Source organism: Gorilla gorilla, chromosome 12, assembly GCF_029281585.2.
Source record: "Gorilla gorilla gorilla isolate KB3781 chromosome 12, NHGRI_mGorGor1-v2.1_pri, whole genome shotgun sequence".
NCBI lineage: Eukaryota > Metazoa > Chordata > Mammalia > Primates > Hominidae > Gorilla > Gorilla gorilla.
In genome coordinates, this window is record NC_073236.2 from 125,636,489 (window position 1) to 125,646,662 (window position 10,174).

General features: G+C 37.4%; 1 non-coding gene across 1 annotated transcript; it reads left to right on the forward strand.

The window, feature by feature from the left end:
* Positions 1–767: 767 nt before the first annotated feature.
* LOC115933602 (U6 spliceosomal RNA) lies at positions 768–871 on the forward strand. Its single transcript, XR_004069472.2, has one exon. It is a non-coding gene; the product is annotated as a U6 spliceosomal RNA (small nuclear RNA).
* Positions 872–10,174: the final 9,303 nt, after the last annotated feature.

Below are 10,174 nucleotides of genomic sequence, written 5' to 3' on the forward strand. Positions count from 1 at the left end.
AGAGTTGTTTAAATGAGCTTTGTTAAAAAGCAAATAGCTGCTCTCTCTTTCTTATTAAAATATGTGTGTATACACACACACACACGCACGAATAGTTTTATAGAACATCTGAGGTTTAGCTGTAAAATTTGTCTCCCAACATTTATTTAGATAAGTTTGATACAAGTGTTTGGGCCAATTTACCTTTAATACTCTTCAGTAAAGGCTTAGTAGCTGTTAAAGAACACTCTGGGATCGTAAATCCCCCCTCATTTATGGGAATTGAAACCAGCATTTGATGAGGATCAACAATGTCCAGACAACTTGTTTGACAGTTAATATAGATGATTTCTTGCCTCCAGCACTTTATAAAGGGGAATGAATAGAAAATAGAGAGAATTAATATATAGTTGACCCTTGAACAATGTGGATAATGAGGAGTGCTGACCCACGCACAGAAAGGTAGAGGGTGGGTGGAGAGAGACGATTAGGAAAAATAACCGATAGGTGTGAGGCTTCATATCTGGGTGATGACATAATCTGTACAACAAACTCTCATGGCAGAAGTTTACCTACGTAAGGAACCTACACTTGTACCCCTGAACTTAAACAAAGAAAATCCAAGAATAACTTTGACTCTCCCCGAATTTAACAAAAAAATAGCCTACTGTTGACTGGAAGTGTTATCAATATACAGTCAACTAACACATATTTTTATGTCATATGTGTTACATACTATATTCTTACAATTATATAAGTTAGAGAAAAAATGTTATTAAGAAAATTATGTCATCCCTTCAGCAACACATACACTAAAATGAGTATGATACAGAGATTAGCATGGTTCTTGCACAAGGATGACAGACACATTCTTGAAACATTCCATAGTTTTGTATGCCTGTATCAAAATATCACATGGATCACTAAGCACATCTATTATATGTGCATATAAAATTTTTAAAAAAATAAAAAGGAAGAGGAAATATATTTAGTGTTCATTAAGTGGAACTGGATCATCATAAAGGTCTTCATCCTCGTATCTTCACACTGAGTAGGCTGAGAAGGAAAAGGAGGGGTTGGTCTTGCTGTCTCAGGAGTGGCAGAGCCAGAAGAGAAGGAGGAGGTGGAAGGAGAGGCAGGAGAGGCAGGCACCCTTGGTGTAAGTTTTATTTTAAAAAATCCACATATAAGTGGACCTGTGCAGTTTAAACTTGCATTGTTCAAGGGTCAACTGAATACTGAAAACATACAAGACACTGTTCATAGCTTGCCTTCAATCACATTCAATCACAAACATAATCATCACGTTCTTCAGAGTTCAGTGTAAGCATCCTGGAGTAGTCTAATTTAAGACTTAAAGGACAAACAGGAATTAGGCAGGTAGAATGGAATGGAGTGTGTGCAAGGCATTTCAGGCAGAGGGGATAATAACATCTTCAAGGGGCTGGAGGCAAGAGCAGCAAAGCAAATTAACCACAATAGAAACTATTGTGAATATTTTTTTGATCGCTTGAAGTGATTTATTCTTTTAATCCTTTAAAGAAACCATGAGTAGCCTCAGCCATCATAAATGAGATTGTTCTAGGTGCTTGAGTGACTAGATCATGAATTTCCATACCATTACAAGAAGTTTGAGTTTTTTTCTTCAGCGTAGAGTATTCCCAACAAGGAGATAATATGATCAGATTCACAGTTTAGAAAGATCACTATGTTTCATGTAAGTATAATTTGACAAGTAACTTTCTTATTTAAAAGTGTTGTTCCTCCTCATATTTTTATGTGTTTATAAGAACTGAATGGATTTTATATGTGAAAATCTAAATAGAGTGCCTGAGATACAGTAAGTCCTCAATAGAGAGTGGCCATTATTTTTTGCTTACTATTTCATGGGCTGTCCTCTGGCTAGCCTTCAACTTCATCTCTTGCTGCCCTTGTCTTGAACTTCAACATACTCGGAGTATTTTTCCACATATGTATCTCTTTCCTGAAGTTCTTTCATTTGCATAATTTGCCTAGTGAACTCCTAGTATATTTTCACAACAGCAGAGGCTGAAGAAGAAGCAGAGGCTGGAAGAAGTTTGCTTCACTCACATTTTGAAAGTAGCAAGTTGAGGGGCTCAGGAAGAGATCCTCCAAAGAACTCACTTGAGAATCAACCAGAGAAATAGTAGGCTATAAATGACTATCACACCTGGAGTTCATGAGGTTATATTATGGCAGGAAAAACTTGAATTTCCTTTACCTCTTTGTTTCTCACTTTTTAGCCCTGGAAGTGTCTGTTGTAGCCCCTAGCAAGTTGAAGGGCAAGTAAGGGAGAAAAGAAAAAGATGAAATTCCTTTCTTTTTTTGTTCAGTTTAAGCTAAGGAAAGAGGCCTAAAACTGCTGAGTAGTTAATTATAATAAATACCTGGAAGAGAATGACTTTTTAATAGAATTGGAGTTGTGCTGACAGTTAAAAATGACCCTGGAATCTATATATTACCTGTGAGTAATCAGAAAATTTGTGGAACTTCCTGAGATTTTTATACAGGGCAATTGAAGAATTTCCTTGCTGAATATATTGTTATAAGAAAAAAGAGAAATAAAATACAGTTGTATTTGTATTGTATTTTATCAATCCCACTTTTTCAAGGTCCTAAAAATACAAAGATTTTTGGTTATGACACTCAGTGGGGTTTCTGTGAAACTGGGGAAAAATTGAAGAAAAGATGACAAATTCCTGGAGGTATAATGCGATGGTAAAATTTGAGACCTAAATTTTTTTGAAGTGGTTATGTTTAAATAAAAAGGAAATACATAATTCATGTACAACTCACCAAGACTGTATTAAAGATTAATCATAGAGGTCACAAACCAAAAATTCAGGGATTAGAACGCTGAGAATAATGGAGAATTTGAAGGTATTTATCTTCTAGCACATCTTGTTTCATAAACTTAGGACATCCACATTTTTAGCCTCTTTTTACCACGCCTCTGAGGTATGTTTTAGATCCTTTACAGGGTAGCCCCGGCAGAGGTTGCCACATTGCAATGTCATCTCTTGGCAAGCCAATCTCCTTTCTAATCCCACCCCCAAGCCAACCCCTACCCTATTATGAGAAAACTCAAACAAAACCTTCATTTCAACTACCCTGCAACTCAGTGCCCTTAGCCTTGCCAAAGACTTTTGGCTCTTGCTATGGCCTTTATTAGATGTATTTTCTCTCACTGGTGAGACTTTATTCTTCAAGACTAAATTTTTGATTCTCATAATACCTTGTTCTTACTTATGATATAGTCACTTATCACTTTGCATTATAACAGGGTCTATTTGCTTTTTTTCATAGACTGCTGTTTGCTTTAAGTACTAAAACATGGAGAAAGGTTAAACATTTACAAGCACTCCCTAAGTGTCAGGAACTATTCTAGTTGCTTTACAAAACATGTAATCTTCAAAATGACCCTATAGAATGTATTATCATCTTTATTTTATAGACGAGTTAACCAGCTCTGTAAGTTAATTAACTTATCTGAGGGGATACAGCTGGTAAGGGTAGAAACTAAATCTTTTCTGAGTTAAAGCCTCTGCTCTTTTTACCATGTGACAACACAGGACATTTTGAGTAAGAGTTTCTTTACTTTTGTGCCTGGGCTTTGTACTTTCTGGATGTGGTCTCTGGATTGCTGTTTTCCTCTGTTTTGGAGTGTGTGTGTATGTGTGTGTATGTGTGTGTGTATGTGTGAGTTTCACCATTTTCCTCTTTTGCTAATGATACTTCCTAGGTACTTTTCTAAAGATTTTACCATACATATGAGTGTGGAAGGGGATCACAGGTGAAATTCACCTTGAGGAATGCAGGGGGATAGTATCAGAGAGGAAGTAAAGGTTGCCATGATATTCTGAGTGGACAGAGATCTGCCGCTGTATTGACCAACCAACACAAAGATTGGACCTGTGATAGCATTCAGCAGACTCAAGGGGAGGACCGGTACATTTCAGCCTAAATCTGAATGGAAACAGGCACTGGACAGGTGGGGCTGTGTCTGGAGCTACCGTACAGGGCAAACCACCTGTCAGTTATCACGACGTTCATGTGAGAAGCAAAGCTCTGTGAACACGGGCATTGTTCTGTTGGTTGGTGAAAAAAGCAGCCTCCAATTCTTTGCACTAATCATAGTTAGCCATCCTTCCATGACCTGAGTGTAAGGAGAGAGTGGTAACTCTTCAGCCTGTAAATTTGTGAAGTCTCTCTCTCTGCAAACTCTTTATTTCTTCTTGCATAATGAGCCTTCGGCAACTGAATTTGGATTGGCTGAAGAATAGAGGTCTTCTTAAATGACTTATTTTGTACTCTGTTTTGCTGTCGGGAAAAATAAGTACTATCTTTTCTCTCCACACTACCATGTGTTTTAAAGGGACTTTCTACCTGTAGGTACGTGAAAATGTCATCACTGTCCATATTTCTGGTTAAGAAAACTAAAGCCCAGAGAAGTAAGGTGAACCCCAAAGTCTCAGATTACTATAGCAACAAAGCCAAGATGTAATCCTAGGTCTCTTGACATTTGGGTTAATGTTTATTTCATCACATATCTATCAATGTTTTTAAAAAGCAAAAGAATAAAAAGCAAATAAATAGTAAAAAGGATCATTCTGGTTGATTTTTTGACAAATTGTATACCCTGTGGAGTTATTAAGTGGAAGTTCAGCATCTGGGTTATTTTTGATCACCTGACGGCTCCAGGGACAAGGGTTTGAGCAGCTCAGAATGAAATTGGCTAGGGGAACAGTATCTCTTCTGACACAAATCACAGCTTTGAACATTTCCAGCATTTACCTACATCAGGCATGCACTTGAAAGACTCCAAGAAGTCATATATGAAAGCTGGTATTTTTAAAGCCCCTTTCTGAATATTTGTAAAACTTGATGACGCTAAAGAACAGTGCTTTTCAAATTAAAAAAATAATGCTGAAAAGGAGTTGAAAGTGCATTTTACTCAAGGTAATAAGAATCCATTAAAAATCTTTTTTTTTTCTTTTGAGACAGAGTCCCACTTCATAGTCCAGGCTAGATTGCAGTGGCATGATCTTGGCTCACTGCAACCTCCACCTCCTGGGTCCAAGAAATTCTTCTGTCCCAGACTCCTTAGTAGCTGGGACTACAGGCCTGTGTCACCATGCCCAGATAATTTTTTTTTGTATTTTTAGTAGAGATGGGGTTTCACCATATTGGTCAGGCTGGTCTCAAACTCCTGACCTCAGGTGACCACCCGCCTAAAAATGTTTTTAAGAATTTTCTCAGCATGCCTATTATGCTAGTGTTCATTCATTCAGTTTCTGATGAAGCTCTGGAAGTTGTCACTTTACAAATCCACACATTGGAATCTTTAGCCTTCTATTCTTCAGGTGATATTCAAACCAGCAGTGGGAGTTTCTCTAGGAGGTAGATGTGTTATTTGTGAATATAAATGTTCTTAAGTTCCCCAATCTTCAGAGGCCACCTTTCTGAATTTGCAGCTATGCACTCTAAGTTTTCCTCTATGTGATAGGAAGGGGCCCCATCTTGGACTGAATTATCTTTCCTTACCCTTTCTGAAATCACCACAGTGTTTCCATATCACCAAAGTCAGATTTCTGGCATGGTTACAATATGCTATGAGTGCTCTCTCTTCTAGGATTAAATAATCAGATAACTAACAAAAATATAAAACACAGGCTTTGTATTGCTGAGTTTCATGACTTACTTGCTTATATGTTTCCTTCCTGAGTTGGATTGAATCTTCCCTATTGCTAGTGATTTCTATAGCATTGTATGCTTTCCTTTGCACTCTGACAGAGCAGGAACATTGCCATCTTGGACAAGCACTGCCATTCCAAAGTCCTCCTTGATCAAAAACTGCCTAAATCCAAAGGGCATCAGCCTAATGGCTAAGGTCATCATGACCGTAAACCACAAATGACATCTCCAACCAGACACATTCCAACCTCCTTGACCCAAGACATGCCAGCCCTGAGATAACCGCCCCCACCGGCCAGAGAGATGTCAGCTCCAAGATAACCTCCCCTCTGACCGGAGACATTCCAATCCTGCCATAAACTTCTCCCCCAAATAGAAACATTCCAAGCATGTGATAAGCTCTCTCACCAATAAATACTCTTAGTCTGTAAGAGAGAATGATCCCAACCAAAATCGGCCAGAAGCCCCTCTCAGGTTTATTCTCCAAAATAAATCTATCTTTCACTGTTGAGCTGCTTTTCATGTTTCTTTTCTCTTTCTTTACTGTTACACACTCTAGTAGAGATTAATTCCATTTTTATTTTTTTACGCCAGACAATTTTAATCTGATTGTTAATTTTTATGCTATTTATACCTGTCCTAGGCAAATATAGGAAATCTTATTATTGCCAGTTTGAAAAACCTTGAGATTGGGAAATACATCATCAGTTTGCTGAGACATATCTATCAATTGCAATTCTCCCAGGCTTGATTGGATTTTTCTTGCTCATGTTACAGTCTTGGGCCGTATCCCAAGAGCCTCTGATTTCATCTGATTCTTTTTCCCCAATCTTGAATTAATTTTATATTCTGATTTTTCCCCATAATGCTTCTCTGTAAATACCTTGGCAGTCACTAGTTTTAATCAAGACTTTTTCTGTTAATCTCAGTTCTATGGCTCTGTATCAGTCAGGGTCCAATAAAGATAAAGAAACTACACAGCAATTGAAAGAGATAATTTTAAGATAAAGGATCATTCCATCCTAGCTAACATGGGGAAACACTGTCTCTACCAAAAATAGAAGAATTAGCCAGGCATGGTGGCACGTGACAGTAGTCCCAGCTACTCAGGAGGCTGAGGCAGGAGAGTCACTTGAACCTGGGAGGTGGAGGTTGCAGTGAGCTGAGATCACGCCACTGCCCTCCAGCCTGGGTGACAGAGAGAGACTCCATCAAAAAAAAAAAAAAGATAAAGGATTACTATTGATGACTATAACAAGAATAACTTCACAGAATTAAAGAGAACTTTAAAATATTTTACACTTGATGGGAGGAACATGGAAAGAACAAACTTGGAAAGGAGTGACAAGTTCCTCTCCAAAACTAGGATTCAGATGTAATTGGACAAAGCATAGTTTTAGCTCCTTGCATAGTTCAGAAATTCCCTGAATTACTCTGGGCCAAAGCTGATCAATAGTCAATATTAAGGCAGGAAACATCCCTCCTTGGTGGGATACACCAAGGCTTGGGATCTAACTGCTGGGGTGCCTGCAAGGCTCACTGAAAACCTCCACATGGGGAGCCACTTAAATTTATTGAAAAAAGTTGTTACTGGACAGTTTGTTTCCTGTAATGCATCATGCTTCTTTATAGCCCTTGTTCTTGACGATACCCTCTGTTGGAGTCAAAGAGGGCTGGTCCTATTCATATTTCTTCTTGTTTCATTTTGAATGATTTTGTGAATTGTGAATAATTTGAAAAAAGAGGAAAAAAAAGAAAAAATATGCTCTGAAGAGTGTCTGTTTCATTCATTCAAAGTAGCTGGAAACAACTTAAGCAAAGATTTGACCTTCTGAGAACAATAAACCACATATATTCAATCATTTCAGTTTGTCCCATGAGAATCTGTCACAGTCAGCTAACCAAGAACATTTACTTTTTGTAGACCTGTATAAAGAATTGTTCTTGATGCTGTTGAGGACAAAAGAGAAGTAAAAATATCATTACATCAACAAATTCACCAAAACCTGTCAGTCTCCAGAGCCTGTACTCTTCCCTAAGGTGTGAGTTTGGAATGATTCTTTAGTCACCTTGCATCAGGGCAGGTAGATGAAGTCTCTCTTTCCCTTTCTGCTCCACCTCAGGATATTTCCAAATCTTTATTTACCCTTTACTTCCTCTTATGGCAGAGGAGGTACTGCCACCACAGAATTTTATCAAATGTTGGAGCTTGATAAAGGTTGGATTCAAAATCATCACTGGCAAGCAGCTAACTGTTTTGTGTCGGAAAAATCAATCTACATCTCTGAATCGTGACATGGGAGAATTATATGTAATTCTCTGATGACTGTTACAGTTATATTTTATAAAAAGTATTCTTCTTTATTTCCTAAGCTGATGCCTACCAGAAACCTCATGATAATCTTCAAATACAGCATAAAGAAGAGGGTTGGGATACATGGACCTGTTTAATGTATGTGATTGAAAGTTTCTATTTTTCTTTTAAGTGATACAAAATTAGCTGTAAGCTGACACTGAAAACTCAATATATTTCACATCTCGCAACTACCAAAAAATGCCAAAATAAAAGGTACAGATAAAAGTCAAATCAATAAAATAAAATGCAGTTATAAAAATATTCAAATCTAAATGATGGTAGAAAAAAGAATAGAGGAAGAAAATCACAAATGACTAATAATAAACTGAAATACTTAAGTTCAACCATATCAAATAGATTAATATTCCACAGAGAAAACACTTACATAAAGAAAACTCAAGGCCTAGAAGTTTTAATAGGTGGATTTTATAAAACATCTTAGGAAGAAAGAATTGGCATTCTTTGTCTGCAGAAAACTTTTTAGGAAATGGAGTGGTGGGATGCAGTGCCATCCATGTATTGTCCCAGCTACTTGGGAAGCTGAGGCAGGAGAATCACTTCAGCCCAGGAGTTTGAGGTTTAGCACTCTATGATGGTGCCACTGCACTCCCACCCCTCCACCATCGAAAAGAAAAGAAAAGAAAAGAAAAGAAAAAAGGAAAGGAAATGAAAAAGAAAGAAGAAAAGAAAAAGAAAGAGAAAGAAAGAAAAACACTCTTCGACTCATTTTAAGAGGCCAACCTCACTCTGATAATAAAACCTGACGCAGACATTATAAAACAAAAGGAAGTAAAGGAAAACAAATAAAAGGCAAACACTTCTCATGAACACATATTTAAAAATCCAAGAAGATAGTAAATCAAAGTAATGAATATATATAAAGCAGATAAATTAAGATCAGAAAGGGTTTATTACAGAAATACAGGCCTGATTTAAATTTGGAGAGATAAATGAGTTTAGTTCATAATATTAGCAGAATAGAAGGAAAACCAGTATGAGTATCTCAGTAGATGGAGAAAAAACTATTTAAAAAAGCTCAACATTCATTCGTGATAAAACTTCTTAGCAAAATAGGAATAAAGGGGAAATTCCTCAGTCTAATAAAGAACGTCTATGAAAAAGCTTATGGCTAACATCATACTTAATAAAGATTCTGTTTAGACTTAAAGATAATATTCCTTCCTATTACTTTCCCTTGACCTGATGCCCTTTCACTAAGCTCTCCCTTTCCCTAAAGTATTATCTCCCGAGGGTGGTTTATCCATGTTGTCTCTATATTTTTATTAATTTCTCTCTTCTCAATTCCTTGTAATCTAATCTCTTGAACCATCAAGTAATGCCAAAGGTCTCAAGTGTTTCAAAGCAATTTCCTTTTTCTTTTTCCTTTCTCAAACTATTCACAGCACTCACTCTCTCATTCTTGGGGCTACCTAAGTATTAGCTGTTCTTTCGCAGTTTCCTTCTAGGTCTGGGATGACCCATGTAGCTCCTGAAGTAGTATTCTCATAAATTCTTGTCATAATTCCATGTTTTTGCCATGATATTTTTTCTAAACTACAGGGAAGGGAAGTTCAATAAGATCAAATTGTATCAGCTAGTTTAAATTGTGGTGGTTTGACATCAGAAATTGAGAGATGACAGAAATTCTGTTGCTTTCAATCTGTCCAATTCTTTTCGTCTTCCTAGCTAAGCTCCTGTCATCGAGATCGATTGCCTTTCAGCTTGCATTTGGACACATACTCTGGTTTCTTTCAGTCCAGCATGCACAGTTCAGAGAGCTCTGCTCAAATCACATATCTTATTAGTTGTCTTTCCCCTCCTCCCATGTTTCTGCTTACACTTAAATGCCTTCCATGGCACTTCAAATAAAGAATGAACTCCTCAGTATGAAAAACTTACTGTGCCCACTAGGGCCCTAAATATGATTCCAGCTTCAGTTTTAACCATGCAGCCCTCTTATCTCTCTGCTCCAGCAGTCTAAGCCGTCCACCTGCTCCCTTTCTTGTCACTCGGGCTTTGCACTTAAATGTCTCTCTATCCAAGGGTCCTCTTTCCCCCTTTTACGTAAGCTCTAATCATGCTTCTGATTCAGCACAAATCTTATTCTCTCTAGAAACACTTTCG